At 37.1% G+C, this 23,362-nt stretch overlaps 1 pseudogene across 1 annotated transcript in view; it reads right to left on the minus strand.

Moving 5' to 3' along the window:
- Positions 1–304: 304 nt before the first annotated feature.
- The window catches only part of LOC116091671, a 52,102-nt pseudogene continuing 29,044 nt past the window's right edge, over positions 305–23,362 (minus strand). The window contains exons 2-3 of the transcript XR_004119078.1: positions 1,687–1,845; positions 305–527 (exon numbers count right to left, since the gene is read on the minus strand). The product of XR_004119078.1 is annotated as an L-lactate dehydrogenase A chain pseudogene (transcript). The remainder of the gene's footprint in view (positions 528–1,686; positions 1,846–23,362) is intronic.

Genomic DNA, 23,362 nt, shown 5'->3' on the forward strand with positions numbered 1-23,362 from the left:
GACCTGGAATTCATTCACACTCCTTCAGTGAGCATTCACTGTTAATTTACAGGTACTGTGTATGCTAGGATCAGAGCAGTGAATGAGTGTGCTGGCTCTTTATATCTACTAGACAGAAGCTAGGGTCATCTCATGAGAAGAAATTTTAACCATGAAAATGTTAAAATCCAAGGGATTGGCCTGTTACCACAGCAATAGAAACCCTAGCTGAGACAACATGCTTTCAACCATGGGGAAAAACAAGTTACAGTCTAGGTGGCTTTTTTAGCATTCTGTGAGCAAATGATGGAAGACAGCAGAAGGTTTACTGTGTAAAATCTGTGACGTGCGACCTAGCTGTTCTCCACTGACATACGATCCCAGGCATCAACAGTATTAGCACTGAGTCTTGAAAGTTGCAGAAACCTGGGCACTCTCTTAGGGCTGTGACTCTACATATAAGCTTTTGCAAGATTTCCAGGTGATGCAAGAGTGTGTTGAAACTTGCAGTGCACTGCATTAAAACAACTACAGTCCTCAAGGAGGAGCTAAAAGGAGAAACATTTATTAGCATCAAAATAACATCTGGCAGTTTCTGGTTTATCTTTTCCAGATAGCAAAACTCATTTCTTGGTATGTCATTTTTATTCTACTAGCAAGCTAATCTGAGAAGGAAGGTATCCAGTGAGAGGCTGAAAGCCAATGTAATCAATCTAATGAAACCATTGGGAAATTTTTCCACTTTATTACATGTTATGTACCAGAAATTTTTTTTCAGACAGAACCACATTTAAATCATTTAAGTATAGTCTCCAGATCAGTTTTGTCTGACTTCAGTTTAGAGTTGGCTGGAAAGCTGTCAGTACCCTATTCTTCACCGGGCATTGATAAAATCCCAAAGTTATTTGACAAAGAGGTTTGTTGCTTCTAAACAGTTGCTCGTCTAGACTAAAAGCGCCTCACTTACAAGAAGATAGTGCTTAACAATATACTGAAACTTGGGTTCACCAGATTCCTGTTTAAGGAGATAATTAAAATGGTATTTAATTAATTTCATGTCTTCTTCATAATGCTTAAGTTACAAACATTTACACATTAAATTTTCTGATTAGAAAATAATACATTCTGTTTTCAAATGTGTATCTTTGAGAAAATATCAAAATAGGAAATGAATCAATATTTTGAAATTCTAGGTAACATTCTTAAGCAATGCTTGTAGGATAGAGCAGAGAAAAATTAAATGCAGTGGATTTGCAAAAAAAAATGCATCTGTTTATTTTTTTAAATCACCTACTACTTCTAAATGTAATTTATGACTGTTGTTATAATAGTTCATTTCCCAACTAATACATATTTACTGATGCTCATTAAACCAAGGACAACCTCCACAAAAATCCCTAGAAAGGGTCCCCAGCACTGTTTCAGTCCTGTTCTCCTGCTAAATAAATGACAAGGAAAGATTCCCAGGCAAGAACACAACATTGTCAAAAACAAAATTGCTCTTAAAACTGAAGCTAAAAGGCCTTTAGCAGAAAAATTGGGGTCAGGCCCTTTAGCATGTAGCAGATAAATCCAGAATCAGTTTAATATGTTCTGTGCTTGGAGAGTAAAAAATAATTGATATCTGATCAATTGCAGTGTTGAGAGCACAAAGGTTTTCAGGCATTCACAGCAGGAAATCAATAGATAATAAAGTTTCTAACTTACCGAGCATAACAAATGGCAGCAAAGACAATGAAATTCACGTGGTTGTGGCTGGAGTTTGGCCAGAACACGAAGTTTATCATCAAGGAATCATACGGTACATTTAATGTCACTGCTAACTCCATTTCTCCCTGGGTAATGGCCAGGTGTGGGTCCAACACACTTGAGTGATTCATTGAAATCTAAACAAGTGATTTTCTGTGTCATAACAGGACTTTCATTTTACAGTCTCATGGCTGGAATTGTCCTATTATATGAACTGCATGAAAGTTAAGTAAGTAGACAATGCAATGACAAACAATCAAAGGATGCGCTCTATGCGAATTTCTAAATGATAAATGATGACCACGCCACACCCTCCACACTCTTACGCTTCACAGGCTAGGCCTCAAGAATTTCAAGGGTTTTTTTGGTTTGCTTTTTTTCCTTTTTTTTTGTTTGTTTTGTTTTGTTTTGTTTTGTTTTGTTTTGTGTTTTTGGCCAGGTGTGGTGGCACAAATCTGTTAATCCAGTACCTAAAGAACTGAGTAAGGAAGACAGAGCTCTGGGCTTATTTGGGTAGCATAGTGAGACTCTGTCAATAATCACATACATGCGGGAGAAGAGGCTCTATACAACATGGACTTCTTTTATTCCTTTATTTTATTCCTTTATAAGGGAACTAATATTGCTCAGGAGGGTTTTGCCAGCATGTCTAAAGCAATTTCAAATATTACTACATGAATGGTTAAGATCTGGACAGATGAAGAAGCACAGAGTAAACACTGTCGTGTACAAACTGTCATCACTGAAACTGGAGCCTTGGTAGTCACAGCTGTCTTGTTGGTACTTATAGACATCCAACAACATTTAATAAATAAATCTTGATCGCAAAAAGATAAGAAGGGTTCCATTGCCCAAGGCTCTGAAATGATAAATATGATATTAGATATATCTACAAAAATTGTCTTCAACTAAAATGCAAAGTGATTTTGAAAAGAAATGTTGATCATTTTTATTTTTATTTCAACTATCTAATCAGCAGATTAGTAAATAATAAGAAAATACATATCATTAACATGTTAGCAAATTGGCAAGAAACTGCTATAAAATGCTAAAATTAAAAATAAACTTTGATTTCCTAAGATTGAGGGGTCTTCATTTTCCTTTTTTGTTTTTTCCTTGGTTTTTTCGAGACAGGGTTTCTCTGTGTAGCCCTGGCTGTCCTGGAAGACATTCTGTAGACCAGGCTGGCCTCGAACTCAGAAATCTGCCTGCTTCTGCCTCCCAAGTGCTGGGATTAAAGGCGTCCACCACCACCGCTCGGCGAGGTCTTCATTTTCTAAATGTGGCATTAAGAATTTTTTCTCTTTAATCTTTTTTTACAGTCCAGTCTTTATCCCCCTCCCAGTCTGCCCTCTGACTCTTCTACATTCCACACCTCCTCCCTGCTCCCTGTCTCCAAGAGGTGTTCCCACCCACCCACACGCACCCCACCAGACCTCCCCACTCCCTGAGGCCTGAAGCTTCTTGAAGGTTAGGTGCATCTTCTCTCACAGAACCAAGACCAGGCAGTCCTCTGCTGGATATGGGTTGGGGGCCTCATATCCGCTGGTGCATGCTGCCTGGTTGGTGTCTCAGTGTCTGAGCAATCTTGGGGGTCCAGGTTAGTTGAGACTACCCCTGAGAGTCCATTATGTACAGAGATCTGTTGAAGACTATGGAAATTTTAATATGGGAGAAGTCTATTTTCTAATCTCCAAGCAGTGAAATCAAATTAGGCCGAGTACTGTTTTGAGTGTAGGAAGAGAGAAAATAAAACTTGTATTTGAGGAACCATCGCTACATTAATACAAAGAGAAAGAGTACTTCTGGGAGATGAACTAAATGATGAAAGGAGGAAGGATTTAACAAATGTTTTTCTCAAAACAAAAGGAACCTGCCTCTCCTGACATCAAAGCTCTGCAAGAGAAGGAAAAGGCAGCCCGTCAGTGTAGGATTCTAACTTATATGTGTTTTTTCTAACTCAAGGAAAAGAAAAAAGTTTGAACATAAAGGAACTAAGGATACAACTATTTTTCCTTTTAAACTTTAGTGTTCAAAAGCAGCTCAATAAAATTCCTACCCTCGGGAGATATTTTCACTTAAGTCCAACTGAAAATTGGCACAGCTAATAGCTTAAAATTAATAAGAACACCCTCAGCCTCAAACACCAAGTACGGGAACTGACTGAGAACCCGCACGATGGCCTGCCTGGGCTTCCTCAGGCCTGGCAAGGCTCTCACAGTGGACCGTCCACTTCTGACATTTCTTGACACGTTTTTCCCTTAAATGTTCATACACATTTTTACTCCAAAGATGAAAATTTTGGTTCTGTCAGGCTTGTCAAGGCTTTTACTTTCCCTCAACTTCAAAGTCTTTATTTGTTCAGTTGGTTCTTTGTTTAGTTTGGTTTTCCAAGGCAGAGTTTCTATGCGCAGCTCTGTGTGTCTGAGAACTGGCGCTGTAGACTAGGCTGGCCCGAACAGCCCTCTGCCTCCTCAGTGCTTGGATCGATGGCATGTACCAAACTCAGTACCAAGACATTCATCATTACTGGTAAATGCCTTCAATCAAGAAGTCGGAGATTCTATGTGGTTTTTCTATTACATTACACAGAAGACACTGTATGATTAAATAGCGTGCATCAGTCTTAGGATTTAGATGAATAGAAGTGCACTCTTCGGAAAGGCAGGATGCATACAATCACCCTGGCCCTCTGAGAGCCACTATTTTCTTTTCAAAATAATGAAGAGATTTTAATGAAAAGAAAACTTCTTAAACTAAGAAAAGGTATAAATTAAATTTTTTGTCTTCTAAAATCTTTTGCCTGAGGATGATTCGATTCCTTGCTAATCGTGAGTTTCATCTCTTCCTAATAAAATCCAAACACAATATCAAGGTCATCACTGCCCATACAGAAGAACTAATTTTGAAGTTTAATCAAACATTATTTCTTTGAAAACTACACTACTCAACCCACGAAATTCGGTCCTGATACACGAGAAAAAGGTAGAGATGGTGATAATGTTCTACCTAAATTGATGATTTTAAGAATATTATAACTTTGCTGCCCCTTGATATGGATGACATTTCAGATATCATATTCAGAATTTGTTTCAGCTAATCGTCTTGGAGAGAATGCCAATAATAACCAAACCAAAAACAGCTTAAAGGTCATGACCATAAGAAAGTAGCTAATTTTCATATTTAAAAAGTAGTCTCAGAGGTTAACCCGGATCATGACATGTAAGCTAGAAGCTAGGGACACAAATCTATAAGGGGTCAAAATATACAGCAGTATTATTTCTTTTTTATTTAAAAAAAATTTAAGTTTTTTGGTTTTGTTTTGTTTGAGTAGATGTACTCACCAACACAGCAACCAGAAGACTAATTAAATGGACTAATTGTAGAGTGCTAATTAGCAATGTTCAGGACATAGTAAGCCCTGAAATACTTGTTAATTTTTACAAAAATATTCCATAAGCGCAGGCAGGCAGTGATGAACATGAGGAAGGAACGACCGCCTTAATACAGAAAAAGAACAGGACCAAATAACGCACATTTATTTCCCAATTAACCCTTGTCATACAGCCACAGTTCAAGATGAGAAAATATGTAAAGTAAGACAGTCCTGGAGTATCTGAAACATAAAGCATTCACTTGGCAGCAAAAGCAAGGGGATTAATTGCCAGAAGAAGTTTATGAAGCGTAGCTTGAAGGGATAATCTGGTTACTTCCATCAGGAACCTAGGTAAGGAAAGACACCTGTGAGGTAGAACATGTGGAAGGAAAAACATGTCTACAGTAGACTCGAGGGAGGAATCTCTCTGCAAATGTAATGGACCGAGCACAGGAGTATGCAAAGGTAGCTATGTCGTGTAATCAGTAAGATCCCAGGCTAGAGGCCATGCACATATTATAACAATAGTGATCCTAGCATTAAAAGAAAAGAAAAGAAAAGAAAAGAAAACTGACAGTGTGTAACTAAAAAAGATCATCTTTGAATAACAACATATAGTTACTCATTCTCAGACAAAAATATTCATTATCCTCACTTTGTTTTCTGTTGTTATTGTTGATGATGATGATGTTCTTTGCAGCAAAATAAAAACAATAATTATCACAATGCAATTATACAGCAAGAGATAGTTTTTAAAGCAGAATTCTTTCCATTTGAAGGTGATTATATTTGACAAGATAAATAGTAAGAGTAATACAAAGACAAATTATGAGTCGAGAAATAAAACCTGTGCAGATAATTTTTTTAGCCTTGTTGACTTCCACCATTTACAGAGATAATAAGAGCAGGTAATTTTTTTTCATGAAGGAAAATAGAAGATAAATATAAGATGTGATGAGAAAAGTGAATAATGTATATTTTCAATTTTTTAAGAATTTCCTCCTTCCTTCTGTGAAGGAAGGCTATGAATAAAACAAAGAACAGTATTTCCTGGCAACAGTGGGCATCCGTGTCAAGGCCGAACTAAATATCTTTTTAACTTTCTTTACATGACAGTCATTTGTAACTATTTTGTCTTCTCTCTGACTTCTTGAAGGTTTTGTCATTTAACATGGAGGATTTATATGACCACAGACAAAGGAATATGGAAAATACTGAATAAACATGCATAAATTTATTAATCCTCCAAAAAAAATCCATCCTTTCAATTATGACCTAAGCCTGAAAAGACACAAAAAGAAAAAAAAAAAAAACAATTACTGAATCTTATGAGGTTTTTTCTTTTCCCATTTTTCCAGACTTATTTTAAGGTGAATTCAGCTTTACCCTTGTAAGGATTTCAAGTGCCCTGTTCTAGGTCCTTGAGCACAAAGCTAAAACATTATACTTTGCATCATGAAATTCTACTGAGAACAATATGGAAAGTTAGTCTTCTATGTTCTTTCTCAGACTAATCCCACGTCCCACTACACTGGCCTTCATACCCCTCAGGCAAGCTGTTGGCAGGCTCAGGAACACAGGGTGCTCTTCACTCTACAGCTTTACCAATTCATGCTATCTTTAATGATCATCTAGAAGTCCCACAGAGACCGAAATTTAAAGCTAGACCTTCAAAAACTGCCTTTTATAATGCCTCCCTCCATCATTGGGACTACCCACAATGTAACAGTAGGTTACACTCCAAATAAGACCAGCATTCCCCCACATTTAAACACTATGGCCTTACTCCGATAACTGCTTAAAGACTAATTCCAAGAAAAAAATATTTAGTTAGGGTTTATTAACCACAACTCCCCCAAGGTCTGTGAGACTAATCCTGACTTTGTTTATTTCAGATCATAACAGAAGCACGAGTCTCCCTCAGCTCATTCTATGTCAGTCGCTGTATGTCCCACCAGGCTGTGTCACAGTTAACCACACCCTCCTGAACCAACTTTTCTCTCTTCACATACATCAATCTCCAAGATCCCACAGGTCACTTTCTAAACTTCCCCTTCACAACTGATGCCTCTTGCAGTCGGGTTTTTTTGAACTGAACTTGAGACGTTATTCTCTGTACTTGAGCTCCAGGGGTGATCTTGCTCAGTCTCCATACCAAGAATATAAAGAAGAATATCAAATTTTCAAATTTCCCATGGATGAAGATTCATTTATCCACTTTCCTGGGTAACATGTCCACTTAGATATTTAATCAACTAAGTATGTAAGAGAACTTTTAATTTATCCTTTTGTAGAAAGTATCCTCCATCTCCCTGGCTCCCACTCATTCCAGCAAGTGGCTCTGCTATTACTTGTGCCAGTAATGAAACACCTTATAAAAAGTTATTTCATATTTTCATGACTTACATCAAATTTGTTATCAAATGAAGCCAAGTGTGCCTTCAACATGTAGATTGAAACAGACCAGTAATGCTCATCTTTATCACCAAACCACTACCTGAGCTCAAGCCAGCAGCAACTCCTTTGAGAATCGCTGAAGCAACAGGGTACCCTCACTCACTTGATCACTACTCACTACTCATTTGCATCTGTTCCTGTGTGTTCTTACCACGCTCACTCCTGCTGGCTACAGTTCTACGTTGCTCCAAGTATTTAACTTTCAAAAAATGGACAAAATATCATTTTTCTCCTGTGTTGTGAGAGAGGAGAAACAAAATATTTTTATTTTCTCTGCACAGATGTTTTGATTGTGTGTTTGTCACCTGTATGCTTGGGACTGGGAGAAGCCAGGAGAGGGTATCCAACTCCCTGGACCAGGAGTTACAGTTGTGCACTGTCATGTGGATGCTGGAAATAAAACTCAGCTCCTCTGAAAGAGCAGCCAGTGCTCTCAATCTCTGACCCATCATTTCTGCCCCAGAAACAAGTGTCTTGTAGCTTCATCGCCATTCAATATTCTCTTTTTCCATTAAAAAAAAAAGAATGTTCTGGCAGTGTCCATGATCTCTTAGGTTTGTAAGATATTGGCCTTTCCTTTGTTTTCATTTCGCCTCCTTTCCTGTGCCTCTGTCCTCAGTAGGCATATTAACTTCTAACTTACTCCTTACCCTTATTTCTTCTCTAAAGTTTTCCCTTTTCTGAAACTGTAAGAAGTATCATACCCTCTCCACTTCACTTACCACTCATTCCTCACTGAATCCTTTTCTTCTGCCAAAATCTATGCTACCTTCTTAATACATCAACTTAATCAAATCCCATATGTGAACTACCTTCTATTGTAAAACTAAAAAGTGCTTAAAATCACCAAGTGATGGTGGTACATGCCTTTAATCTCAGCCCTCTGAGGCAAAGGCATGTGGGTCTGTGAGTTCAAGGCCAGCCTGGTCTGCAGAGTGATGAGTTCCAGGACAGCCAGTGCTACTCAGAGAAATCCTGCCTCAAAATAACCATGAGAGAGAGAGAGAACTTAAGGTTTAGAAAAATTTTACAATTAGAGACATATTACATATTATATTTGTTTTTATATAGGTATATATTTTCAAATCATATACATTACAAAAATACATATTTTTATCTCAATACCTATTCAAACCTTCCTAACTGTATTTCCTGTCTCCAGAATGGTTACTGTTAATTGGTCACATCCATTTGTAAGGATGACTTCCTCTAAGGCCTCATTTCCAATCAGCAAATTTTCCATCTCAGTGCTTCTTACAACTTCCCATTTCTTCCCATTTTCATCCCTGCTCTTACGTCCTCTAAATCAGATTCCTTCGGCAGAGTTGTAATTGGTCTCTAGGTTTCAAACACTTCTCCTTATTTCTGACCCTGCTCACTATTGACAGATTAATCTTCCTAAAAGTTCTAAATCTCACGGTTTTCCATGATATCTCTCTGTCAAAACTTTTAAATAGGAGGAAAGATGCAAAGTTAAATGGGTTGTTTGCTTGGGGAACAGATTGGGGATCAATAAGATTTTTGTATTTATTTTAATATCTTAGGTTATTGTATAATGATTTAATAATTAATCATCTAATAATTTCCATTTGTAATTAGTATGATAAAATTAATTACAGTTAAAGTACCTGTATAACATAATTTCAACATTTTGTGCACTACTTATTCCACTGTCCCGTAAGTTAAAATTTCTACCTTTTCTACTTTGTCTCTAATTTTATATTAAAATTATACTCCTGTATTACTTCAAACCTAAATTCCAATCTTATAACTTCATGATCATATAAACAATAACTAATTATATTTTGTACAAAATCTTGCTTCTTATGAGAACGAATGACTTTTCCCTCACAAATGTTTTCCACTGAACTATCTGCTTTACTTTTTCCCACTCATATTAAATAAAATCATATTCTTAAGCACAAGACTCTTCTCCTTCGCAGTAAGGAAAACAGTAGCTTAGAAATATAAAATAATCATTGAAGAGATATTTATGTCTCCTTTAGGCCAACAATGTAATGTTCTGCAGTTAATATTTTGTGAGATAATTTTTCTTTGCTTCAAAATTAAAACCAGAAACAGAAATGTGGTATCCATGGAAGAGAATCCCCACTGTTGCACTGTCTGAATCTAGGACGGGGAGCTTAGTTTGAATGTGATATATTGTAGGGCAGTGGCCTGCTCAGGTAACTTAGGCTCAGTCAAGTATTTGGCATGGAGCTCTGGAGCCTCTGTGGGCAGTTTTCTGCTTGCAGGGGGCAGAAGAAGCTCTGCAATAACTCCTGAGTCTTTGATTCTGGTTTCATCACAACCCTTCACAACTGACCCAGCAGGAGATGTGTGCTCTATCAGGAAGTCAATGCCCCAAGCTCCCAGCATTCTAGTTGGACCCTATCCCCAGTCATCTGACCACAGCACAGCCAGACATGCCACGCCCCATACAATATAAGGAGCAGTTTGCCCCCTCATCACTCTCTTGCTCTTTGTCTACTTTCCTCTCTTGTTCTCTCGCTCCTCTCTTGCTCTTTGTCTCTTCTCTTGCTCTTGCCCTCTTTCGTCTCTTGCCTTCTTCCTCCTCTCTCTTGTTCTTTCTTCTTCTCTTGCTTTCTTCCTTTCCTTTCTCTCTTTTTTTCTCTTTTCCTTCCTCTCCTTTCTCTATACTTGACTGGCCTATTTTCTCCTTCCTACAATTAAATATCTCATTTATCCATTGCTTCCTTTTTAACTAATGTGAACCCTGCCTGCAGGCCCTCAGCAGCAGGGTGAGAGAGCTCCAGGCCTCAGCCCAGGCCCTGCCATTTGGTACAACAATATATTCATTAAGCTACTCACTAGTTGGATATAAGCATGGCTCTTTTTTCTGATCCGGAAAAATTGCTGGATGCCACTGCCAGTACTAGCTCTTAAACTTGAGTTCAAGATACAGAGACTATGAGCAGCTATGCGCCTTTGTTCAGTTTCATCTCTATGTGCAACACTCGCAGGTCAACATTTGCTTAAATTCCTATCATTGTACAGTCTGCATAAGAAAAATTCATGAGCAACACCATTAATGATTTTTTAATGAAAGAGTAAATTGCTGTGTCACAGAGTACATGAAATGAGCCAGCTTAACCACCGACTAAGCAAAACAGAAATAAAAATCTTGTAAACACATACATAATTTGGACATCATTCCTCTTTTCCCTTCCCTGCAAATGACAAAATGAAACTAGATCAAAGAAAACAAATGAATATATGCAGCTTCTTGGGCAGATTAACTGATATTTTTACTACATGTTTGATCCAAGTTTCACTGCAGTAAGCAATTCAGGCAAAGATCTGATTACTCTATTTATCATTTTATGGTCTTTACAAAAGCTGAAAATTACACTCTCTCTAAATCTTATATTAGCTGGCAGTAAGCACAGAAATGATGGCCAAGAGTTTACTTACATAATGCTGGTAAATTGCCAAAACATACGCAACAGCTCTTTTGGCCTCTGATTTCCATCATAGCAGATGACAACGGAGAGAGGTAGAGATGCAGTTTCCACTTCAGCTTCCAGCTGTGGCTTTTGTCAGTTTCCCCAGTAAACTACAGTCATCCACAACTACAGCAATCATTTACCAGCAGAGTCCCTATGTGCAAGGTATGTGCTCAACCTGAGAAGTGGAGATTTCAACACAGTGGGTGTAACACTAGTGATTAAGTAAGGTTATCATTAAAATGTTTTAAAAGATAGAGGAGAGGGGAAATCAAAGAAGGAATTATTTTATTTTTAAAATTAGACACAATAAATGATGCATATACAAAATAAGATAGAAAAAAATTATTTTTCCCTTTCTGTCCATATTGACATTATACTCAAGTGAAAAAAATCTGAAAGACAAACCCCTTTTTACTCTGTTTATTATAGCTGGATCTCTTAAACATATACTTGAAACAATATATTTTTAAATTCTGCCTTTGCTTTTTTATTCCAAATCAAGTGCTACTGTCAGCCCCAGCTATTGTTTCTCTTTGTTGCAAGAACTACCTACATCAATCACAAACTTATGATACTATTTGTTTATATTATCAATTTCCATATGTTGGCTTCATCCATATAAATCTGTAATCAGAATGATTGCAAACCCATGATGGGTCCTGTTGTAATGTGCTCTAAAATCACTTGGGAGTTGGATCTCTGGGTGTACCTGAGGGGTGATGTCTTGATTATGTTAAATAATGTGGTAAGGCCCATCTTGACTCTAGACAGATATGGTCCTTCAGTAGGGATATTGGTCTGTATAAAAAGAAAAGCAAGATGATAACAACCAGCATTCACTGCTTTTCTTCACTGCCCAATGTATTTAGATGTTGTAAGCGCTTGCAGATTTGACTCCACTGTCACGATGGCCTGTACCTTGAACAGTGAGTGAGAATAAACCTTTTCTCCCTCAAGTTGTCTTTTTATTCTTATCACAGAAATAGTTAGAGAAACCAAGACAACTCCTATACATATGTCTTTGTGGTACCAATGGTTATCTCCAAAGATTTGTTTAGTGTAATAGTGATTGGCTCACTTTCTTGTCTTCTGCATTCTGGTCCTACTCGATTCAGGTTAAGACATCTTTCAAGACCTCTCTAACAATGTCATCTTCCACATCTCTCATGATTTTTTTTACCATCATTTTCTCTCTAGAATGACAGAATTAGCTTTTAAATTATATTTAATGATAGGAACACACATCCTTCTGGAAATGGGAGGCCAGTAGTAAGGAGACAGATCTATGGAAAAAAAAACAACACAATACTATGAAAACATATCTGTGGAGGAAGGCTGCATCTCATTCTTCATTGAGAAGATTCAGGTTTGCAACACCTTGAAGGAGAGAGACCTGAAATGGAATGACCCTTTGACATAATAGTTTCATCAACCATTTGGTTTCAATCCAAATCCACTTGTAAGGCATCAAACTGTTATTCCAAATATCATTTTAAAGTCACATCCTGAAAACCTGATCATTACCCAGAACATACCTCATTAGCGTGTGTTAATCAAATGAGTAGATCTGTAATTTTGAGTCCTTAGGTCTCAGCAAATGATATTCTAATGCATGGTGCCTTGTCATGCTGCTGAGTACTTTGAGATGAAGGACATCAGAAGGACTTCAGATGACTTCCATATGGCCTGATTTTCATTGTCTCATGCCTATAGACACCAGGATTCTTCTTCTCCAGTGTGTATTATGACACAATGCACATAGTGGACAAGGAAAAGTCCACAAAACTTCAACCCTACAAAAAGAACTACTAGCAGCTGAGGAAACCTAGGAGAAGGCATGATCTTCTCTAAGAGAAAACATATCAACTGGCTGTCTGGTGTCTAATAGTATATGCAAGTACTAAGACCAAACATTATGCAGACTAGACAAATAATACTTAAGAATGAACATGTGCATATATAGATGAATGTGATAATAAGTAGTGAAAGAAGAGACAATTAATTTGGAGAAAAGCAAAGAGGGGTATAATGGAACGTTTTCAGGAGAGAAAGTAAAAGGGAAAATAATGTAGTTATTCTTAAATCCAAAAATAAAATGAAGCAGTTAGAAATACTTTCTACCCTCCCTTGATACTTTCTGAGTATGATCTAACCATTAAAAAAACAATCTCAAACTACCTTGTCAAAGGACCCTACTGCAAAAAAATCTTTTTCCTCATATTCAAGAAGAAAGAAGATTCTACACAAAGACCTCAGGAAGAATGTGAATAAAAAGCCTTTGTTGGGTTTCCCTTTCGGTCTCTTGTCGTCTAGACATGTACTCTGTCTGATCACATTTCTAAAATGGCATCTATTGTTCATCAAAGATAAGCAGAACAATTATTATCTCTTTCCTGGATCTTCAAGTCTTCACTTCTGAATGTTCCCATATCATATCAAACATGGGTGAAATATGTTATTTATGCTTTTCTTTAACCATGGACTATGCAGTGGGAAGGTCAGGCTTCACACTTTGATAGCTCCAATATCATCCCACATCCTTCTACAAACCAATATCTATGTGTTACCTACATCTAAATGTACATAAATCTGAAGACTAGTCTCTCCCAGATATTCTTTAGTCTTTCCAATGTTCAGAAACCAATCACAAGACTCTTTAAAAATTCTGTTGCTTACACTGAGAAAATTATTGGCAATATCGGTTTTCTATGTAATACTGAAGTTTCAGCATGTTAGGATAGTAGGTATTTAGTTTTGTTAGAATTTTTGGTCTCATGGGCAAAATAAGAGTTAACAAATCAAATTTAAATCTATGTTGGCTGAAAAGCATCTATAGACTATCACAATGTTTAAAATAGTTTGTTTCTAAAGAGCTTTGATGATTTTAAAGAAATAAATAAACTTCATGCATCAACAAGGATATGAAATCTATCAACTGTTAGTCTTGTTGAAATACAACTCCATTTGCCCCATGTATGCATATGTAGCCTCTGAAATCTCAGGATTACAAATTCCCAGATGCTGGAACTACCTCGAGATTAAGCTCTGAACCCAGTTAATTAAAGTCACAGCGACTTAATTGCCTTCCCTTCGCTTCCATACTCTGTAAGGCTGTGCTCTATTCCAGCAGTACTCTCCTACTCAAATTCTAGAGAAATATTTCAACTATCAGTGTAGACAGAAGGCTACGATTAAGATGCGTGCCACATATACATCTATAGTGCTTTTAAGTACCTTTAACAACCCCATTTCAAACCCTAATTGCTTTTCATCTGTACTGCATCAAAAATCTCCTGTCAAAACCTGACCCCTGTCTCCTTTTCTCTCACTCCAATTGATCAAATTTGGCTCAGTCCAACTGAAGCACATCAATTTTTAAGAGCTGATGGGAACACACTTGTACTAGAATGCATCTGCCTGAATACAGTGCTTCTGTGGTGACACTACTAAACACTCTGGCCTGAGCCCATCTCAGGAAATTCATTTGTAGTGAGAGCATCAGAAATATACTTCACATGTTCTAGCTGCAATTTCTAACTTATTTAAATCACATTTTTTAAAAAAAATCCTCTGGTTATCAGCTGATAGTCATAAAATTCACATATCACCTCATCATCATCTCTTTTATGATTCATCCATCAACTATCGTTACTCCTCATTTTGTGTTTTATATAATTCTATATATGCTTTTTCAACATGCATTACAGTGGTTACCGATGAATTAAATGTTGTTAATCCAAGGCTTCGACTGGCTACTGTCTGCTGCTGCTTAGTGACTTAATTATGTTAGACAAACTAAATTGTTTCAAATGAACCTTCACAAAGGTCCTTAATAAAATAAAGCAGTGATTTTATTTTGTGTTATCTGCTTTCTGCCAGAAGGCTCTCTTGGGGTTTCTGCACTTTGCCTTTCTTTCCTATTAGCTAGCAAGCACAATCTACTAAGCCTGTGAACCTTGCAGGAGCTTACTCTGAAAATATTTCTTTCTTTGACAGGCACTGTGGTAAGATTTGGAGCTGCTGTGTAAGCAGCAAGATTTAGTGGTTTTCTCTTAAGGGAGCTGGTTACAGAAGTGGCTTAGAATGCCAGGGGAAAGAAAGAAGAACTTTCATATTGATAGTGTGTGGAGGGTATAACTTTATATACAATTCTGAGTTGAGTGGATATTTGAAATAGAGAGGCAGTTTTCACAGAACTTAAAATGTCAGCAAATTCATAGAGGGCCTGCTTTAGACAGCAGGCAGTAAAAGGTATTAAATTTTAAAATAGGAGGTTCCATTATTTCTTCAGTTGGCTCTGTGCACGGCAGAAGTTCAGCAGCAAGGGGAGATCTTGGTCTGTTATCTCTAAGATGGCCCATATTAGCCATGATTTCCTCAGAATGAGGCCCCTCACCAGGCCTGTGAGGAGGGGTTGGTGTGCATAATATAGTTCTCATGCTGCACACAGCAGTGCTGACAAGCGGGTCAAATAAATGAAAACGATAATAGGATAATACAGTTACTACACTTCTGAGCAAGCTATGCCCTGTGTAGCCGCTAGAGTGGAGGCCTTTGTGGAAAGGGGTCAGACAAAAGGGGCTCTCTGTGGGAAGAGCTGTGTGGGACCGAGGAAGCTTTCCTGACTTCTTGTTGCTATTCTTAGCGTTCCCTCGGCATGAAGCCTGAGCTCAGCAGAACTAGTCTATTGTAGAGAATTATTTCTTTCTCCTCCTGTGTACATTCCCACAAGAGAACACCAGCACACTCACTGTATAGAATCCTGGTATTTCAAAATTGTTCCATCTCCAAAATTCTTCTTGCTTGTCAAATACCAAACCACAGTGGGGCTTCTTGGCGTTTTAGTCCTTTTGTTTTGTGAGAGCACAATGATGCTGACACAACAGAAATGGAGGAGAAGAAGCATCATTTCACTTACTGTTATTGGAAGGCTTCATCTTTGCAACACATACCTTATCTTCTCACTGGTAGGTATCTATTAAAAATACGCCTCTAGCTCCGTCCTGACAGATTTTACATGGACAGAATCAGAAAACATAAAGAATGCATGTTAAATATAAATCATGAAAATTTGATTAAGGGTTGACATAGCGGTGCATAGGCTAAGGCTCTTTCTACATAGGCCCAATGACCTTAAACAAGTAAAGTTTGAAGAAAAGACTTGTGTCTACAAAGTTATCCTGTGGCCTCCACACAGATGCCGTAGCAGACACTGACACACAAACATTACACACAGAGATCACACAAACACATACACACAAACCTCACATACACACACACACACACACACATACACACAACCATCACACAAACACACAGGCATACAAATGTCTCTCTCACACACACACAACCATCAAACACACAGGAACACAAATGTCACACACACACACACACACACGTTTTAATTATCCAAATAAGCAGTTGTATTATACTCTTCATTAGAAAAAAGAAAACATGACACAGACATGCCTTATTTCACATAGGTAAAGTAGAACACAGAGAGAAAATAAACAGCTTCTTTCCAGCAAGCTTGGAGAACTATTAACAAAGAACGCTCAGGAATCTAAACGTTAATAGCACTCAGAGGAGGTCTAGGAGGAATTTGTAATTAGGCCCTTGGGAAAACATAAGAAAGAAACATAAAGCTGAAGAGGTATAAATAAAAGAATGTTTTAAAAAATATACTTTGGATAGTAATGGGGCCTAGTTTCATTTTTAAAATATGAACCCTCTAAAAGCCGTGTATGGTGCAGAATCTTTGAATGGCCAATCTAAAATGCAATGATTTTGCAGGAAAACAAACAATAACAAAAAGAGGTCTCAGAACCACCTCAGGACCAGGACTGACAAGGAATCTATAGCAGTCATCTGGAACAATGTGCACTCATTTATGTTACAATAGACGATGAATCAATAATGTTTCTCAGACTTTGAGCAAAGTTCTTAGCAAGCATTTGACATTAGGAATCTATATATTTTTGGTTCTCTGGGTTTTCCCAGACAGATAAATACAAAAAGTCTTTAAGTCACAGAATGGCCATCTCTTGTACTTCTTTCAAGAAACTTCTCATCTGCCTCCTTTCTACTTATTTTCATTCTCTGGTACCCTTTTTTTTTTTTTAAATCCTTTCACCAAATTTCCCAAGAAAGATGATTAGAAAAGTCAACAAGGGAGGGGATGGTATGAATAGGTCATCTTGTTAACACAATACTTTTAAAAACTGATTAAATTTACTTTTAACGATTTTATATATGTTCATAGCACTTGCACCCCCACCTTCACCCAGCTCTCTACTATCCCTTTCTACACTCTGTCTTCCTAAAAGTCTCTTCTTTGCATCCATGGTTAATTGTGTTATTTTGTGACATTGAGTTTAACCAGAGCCATCAGTATGAATATGGGCTTGGAGATCTCTGTTGGAGCTGGGTTGACTCAGCAGTATGTACAAAACTATAGTCAATATTTTCTCTTCTCCAAGAAATAAGTAGCCAGTGGTTCAATAACAAGGCTAAGTAGGAACTCCATTAATTCAATGTATTTTGGAGATTATAACTTTTCATGTTCTTTCCCCTATGTGAATGGCATAAGACCAATCAATAGACTTGATAGCCTGTGCATCTAACTACAGTAGTTATGCAATTCTTAGGCTGGACCAAGCTGCACATCTACATATACACAGGGGACCTAGGTATGCTCTTTTGTTAGTAGGAGCCCCCAAGGCACCAGATTAGTTGACACTAGCAGTCTTCCTGTGGAGTCCCTGTCCTCTTCGGGTCCCACAGTACTTCTAGGAACTCACATGGAAGATTCTTGATGAATGGTGCCAATTATTTAATTGACTACAAACACTACCATAATGCAGATGTCAGGGGAAAAAGCTGTATTTCAACTCTAAGCATATGGGGAAATATACTATATTTGTATATATTAATATCAGCTAGTCTAAAATATAATTTACTAAATATTTCTCCATAAAAAATAGCTTAAAGTAAAGGTAATTTTAATTACTTCTCAGCTCTAGCTTGCTAATTATACATATATTGTGGAGACCTAGAAAATATTACCTTACCAACTCAGTGACCATAAAATCATACATACTTCCTACACACACACACACACACACACACACACACACACACACACACACACATATATATATATATATATATATATATATATATATATATATATATATATACTACTCCCCAACACACACACACACACATATGCAGGCACATGCATGCATGCACGCACACAGGTATATATAGCAAAACATGTTCTTATAGCAAAAAGCTTATAATTTTATCTCAAGGCTTAGTGAAAATTATGGATGAATTAAAACCTAGGAAAAGAAAGCCAACAATTCCTATTGATTATAATCTCTTAACTCTTAATTTTCTGTAATGTGAGGCCTATTAATGATGCTGAAAATTAATCTTCTGGTGTATGTATCTTTTCCAAAAGGTTTTAAAATAATACCTAGAAAATTCTCTGTTCTTATTAATTAAAGATATAAATGTCATAAAGATGAGTTTTACCAAAAATAAGTTATAAACACAATAGGCCTCTGATCAAAATCTTAGCAATGATTTTGTGAGAATTACTTTGACTTGAAACATGCATGCAAGGAATAGGTCACAACAATCCTGAAAAAAATATTTAAGGATCATGGTAAAAAAAATTAGGAATCAAAATGTGAGTATTGGTACCAAAAAAACAAATGTATTGAGAAACAAAACAGAGCTAAGAAATGAGCCCATGCATTCTATGTACCTACCGTTCATGAGATAAAATTATCTGAGCAAGTGAATCATGGTCTGATCAATAGATACAAGTATGCAACTGGCTCAGTTACTAGCCAATTAGGTAGTAGTTACAGAAAGATCACTCTGTCAGGCACTGCTATGGACAGTTTATTCCTTTCTTTTAGTTTTCACAGTGACTTAGAATGTGAAATGACTCGTTTCAATTAATAGAAAAACTATGCCACAAGAAGTAAGTCACCATGAGACAATATACCATTAATAGATGGCAGGGTCACCATACATGTGTGAAAAGAGATTAACGAAATCCCTACTTAATGCCATAAAGACAAATAATACATTTATATGATAAAAACTTTATGAGGTCAGTGAGCTACTCTCTAAGTGGAAGCACTTTTTCCAACAAGCCAGACAACAAGAACCCCCCTCCCCGTAGTCCTCTGACTTCCACAAGTGCACTGTAGCCCAAAAACATTCATTCATGCAGACACACATGCGCACATGCATGCACACACAGAGACAGACAGACAGAGTTTCTAAAATAAAAGAAATGGAAACCCTAAGGGACTAGGGTACGGCTCAACCAGCAGTAGAGTCCTTGCCAGGAGAGGCTGCTTGAAACCCGTTTGAAACATGAAACTTTGTCCAAGAAAGGGGAAAAGAATAACAAAATTTTTGAAAAGAATGAGCAATTTAAAAATAAAATAAAAGCATTACCATCTATTGTGAATTGGAAATGCTTGGTTAGCAAAAGACTTCTTATTTAAGATAACAAAAGCATTGATCATAAAGGAAAAGATTCTGTCCTTGTTAAGTATACAAAAGATACTGTTCAACAAACAAAAAGAGCAACAAGTGACTGAGAAAGAATATTTAAAATTAAGGCTAATCTTCAAACAGCACACAAGAAAGGTCATGGTCACCTTCCAAATAGTTATAATTAACGACAGTGGCTCGGTGTCTTGCTCGTGGCCCTCTGAACACTTTCGGGAGCTCCACACTCATCATGAGGCAAGCAGAAAACCTCCAGTCACCCCTACTAAACTCGTCCTAATTTATCGTGAGGTTGCCTTTGCTTGTAATTCATGTGACCAATAAAAAGCAGAAGGAGCACAAGAAAGGGTTATTATGGATATCATAATCCATTATTTGAAAATACAAAGTTGACTGTTATGAAAATAGCAAAATGCTTACCTTATTGATGCTCTTTTCAACTGAGTATGTTTGAAATATGAATTCAAAATAAAAAAATAAATGGAAATTAAATACTTGCTATCAAAAGAGTAAATATTTCTAGATTTTGATCCTTAAATCACATTGCCATAAAAAGCAACAAGCCACAATCATTTAATACTTTAAGATCCACTGCATAAAGCTGGAAAGGCCCACTGTTTTACATTGCATCTTACATCAAGTGACAGCTCTGATTTCTGCCTGAAAAAAATGTTTTACCCCCTGACTTCTATTTTGAACGGAAATGCTTGGTTAGCAAAAGACTTCTTAATTAAGATAACAAAAGCATTGATCATAAAGAAAAAGATGCTGTCCTATGTCATGGAACAAAAGTTCATATTCCCCATATTGTTGAAGTATACAAAAGATACTGTTCAACAAACAAAAAGAAGAAGTGACTGAGAAAGATTGAAGGAGCTGAAGGGGTTTGCAACCCCATAGGAAGAACAACAATATCAACCAACCAGACGCGCCCCCCAGAGTACCCAGAGACTAAACTATCAACTGTGGAGTATACATGAAGGGACCCATGGCTCCAGCCACATATGTAGCAGAGGATGGCCTTGTCGGGCACCAATGGGAGTAGAGGCCCTTGGTCCTGTGAAGGATAGATGCCTCAGTGTAGGAGAATTTGAGGGCAGGGAGGTGGGAGTGGGTGGGTGGGTAGAGGAACACCCTCATAGAAGCAGGAGCAAGGGACATGGAGAGGGAGTTTGCAGAGGGGAAACCAGAAAGGGAGACAACATTTGAAATGTAAATAAAGAAAATATCCAAAGAAAAAAAGAAAAGTTGATGTTTGATAATCTGCCATGTACAGTACATAAAATAATCCCCTGGGACTCCAGCCTTCCACTAACTTTAGTGTACAAGAGGAGGTAAGGCAATTGATTTCATCACTTATCATTCTCAATCCCCAAAGAAAATGATACCCATGACCATTTGTAAATCTGTCACTGTGGGACAGGAATTTGATGTTTCACTGGTTTTTCTGTTATCTATGTTGGGGTCACTGCAGTGACTATGCTGTTTGAAGACTTATTAGTAACTGAAATGCTTTCACCCACAGTGCCTGGTGGAAGACCTTGTGTCTCTAGCACTCTAGTCTGGACAACTCCATGAACTAGCAGCTTACCAAGATAATCAAACTTGACATGCAGGCATTTTTAGGTCTCTGATTCTCTCAGGGACTTGGAATTTCATTTGTCAAGTAATTTACAGGATGCAGTACAGAGTCCTATAGGACGGGGAGAATGACCAAGTACAAAGGGAAACTGGACTTGAAAGCAACTACTTGAAGTTTTGCTAAAATTATATTATTTATACTCATGTCAACCATGTATGGGATTCAAATAAATTATATTAATAAGACAGTTGTTATGTTAGTTATTAAACTAGCACCTTATAATTATCATGCAACCTTTAATAATCAAAATTTTAAGCCTGTGGAACCACAAAAATTACTACTTAAAGAGTATCAATGAAATGATTGCTTGAAAATTTAGTATGAAAATCCATTTCTAAAAACAGGAATAGAAAAGAAAACAATAGTAACTGCTGGTACTATTTGATTTGTTTTTATCATTCTAATACTTCTCTGGTATTGTTTTATCAATCATATTGTGAAAGTAAACCTTAACTATTTGATACTAGGTATTCTTGAGCCTCATCTATGTCTGCATTAGAGGATTATTTTTTTTCCTGGTAAATTTGGATTAAACCAAGCAAGCAGAGATTGCTTTTAATTTTCTTGTGTGAACTGATTGTATTGACCTTTTCAAAGTCAGCTGATGGCTGGTTTGTATGAGTTAATTTCCTCTTCTGCTCTTCTGTTAGCTGTTAACATTAAGGGTAAGGATGGAGGAGGACATGGGAATTAATCTGAGGAAATCTTAGGTTTCTTTATGCATGGCCTTTCATTTCATAAGAACCTTATATAACACCAGTCAAGAACAGAGCAAATTTGAACAGCTCACCAAAGTGATTAACCAGTACATTCCGCTCCTTCAAAATCGTCCTGCACTTGCAAATGTATCAGACCTTCATGATAAATGTCAGCATATGGGTGTACTTTAAATAGAGTTACACTTTATTGAAACTTAGATGCTGTTTTTAATTTCATCTGAATGTAATAAATAAAATAATGATATTAAGTATTAAGAATTGAAATCTACAAAACAGTTTTCACTTGCATTTATTTTGTTTATTAATATAGTAATATGACAGATATGATTATATTTGTAGTTTTAGGCTTAGGCCATTTCACTGGAGATTAGAAAACTGACACTATTATGTCAATAGTGTCAAAAGCTCAAAAGAGCATTTTCCTAGCTTGTGTGAGGCCTAAAATTCAGTTCTGGCCACTGATAGAAGCAAATCAAAACATTAAGTGTCTCTTTTAAGAAATCATGTGTTTCTCCTAGTACTCTTTCCCTCTATCCTCTCCTGACCTCATTCTGATCCTTCCTGTCTCCATCCTCCACAGGCCTCCAATCCACCCATAATATATATTCTATTTCCCATTCCCAGGGAGATACCCCATCGGTCACTCTTTGTTACTTAGTCTCCCTGGGTCTGTTAATTGTAGCATGACTAATCTTTATTTTTGCAGTTATAAGTTATCCACTTATAAGTGAGTACATACTATATTTGTCTTGATAACCTCACTCGGGATGATTTTCTTTTTCATGTTCCGTCCATTTACCTGCACATTTCATGATATCATTATTTTTAACTGCTAAATAATACTGCTTTGTGTAAATGTACCACATTTTCTTTATCATTCTTTGGTTGAGAGACATCTAGACTGTTTCTAGTGTCTGCCTATTACAAATAAATCTGCTATGAACATAGGGGATCACCTGTCCTTGTGATAGGATGGAACATCTTCTGAGTATATGCTGGTATATAGCTGGATCCTGAGATAGATAAATTCTCAAATTTTTAGAAACCACCATATTGATTTCCGAAGTGATTGTACAAGTTTGCACTCCCACCAGCAATAGATGAGTGATCCTCTCGCTCCACATTCTTGTCAATATGAGCTGTTCATTTGAGGTTTTCATTGTAGTCATTCTGACAGGTGTAAGATAGAATCTCAGAATCCTTTTGCTTTGCTAAGGATATTGAACATTTCTTCAAGTGTTTCTTGTCCATTTGATATTCTTCTGTTGAGAATTTTCTGTACAGATCTGCACTTCATTTTTCTATTACTTTTTTTTTTTACAGTCCAGTTGTTATCACCCTCACTGTCTGCCCACAGTTCATCATCCTATTTCTTCCCTATCTCTTGTCTCCAAGAGGATGTCCCATTGGCCCTACCCCACTCCCAACTCCA

The sequence above is a fragment of the Mastomys coucha genome, unplaced genomic scaffold, assembly GCF_008632895.1.
Source record: "Mastomys coucha isolate ucsf_1 unplaced genomic scaffold, UCSF_Mcou_1 pScaffold15, whole genome shotgun sequence".
Taxonomy (NCBI): domain Eukaryota; kingdom Metazoa; phylum Chordata; class Mammalia; order Rodentia; family Muridae; genus Mastomys; species Mastomys coucha.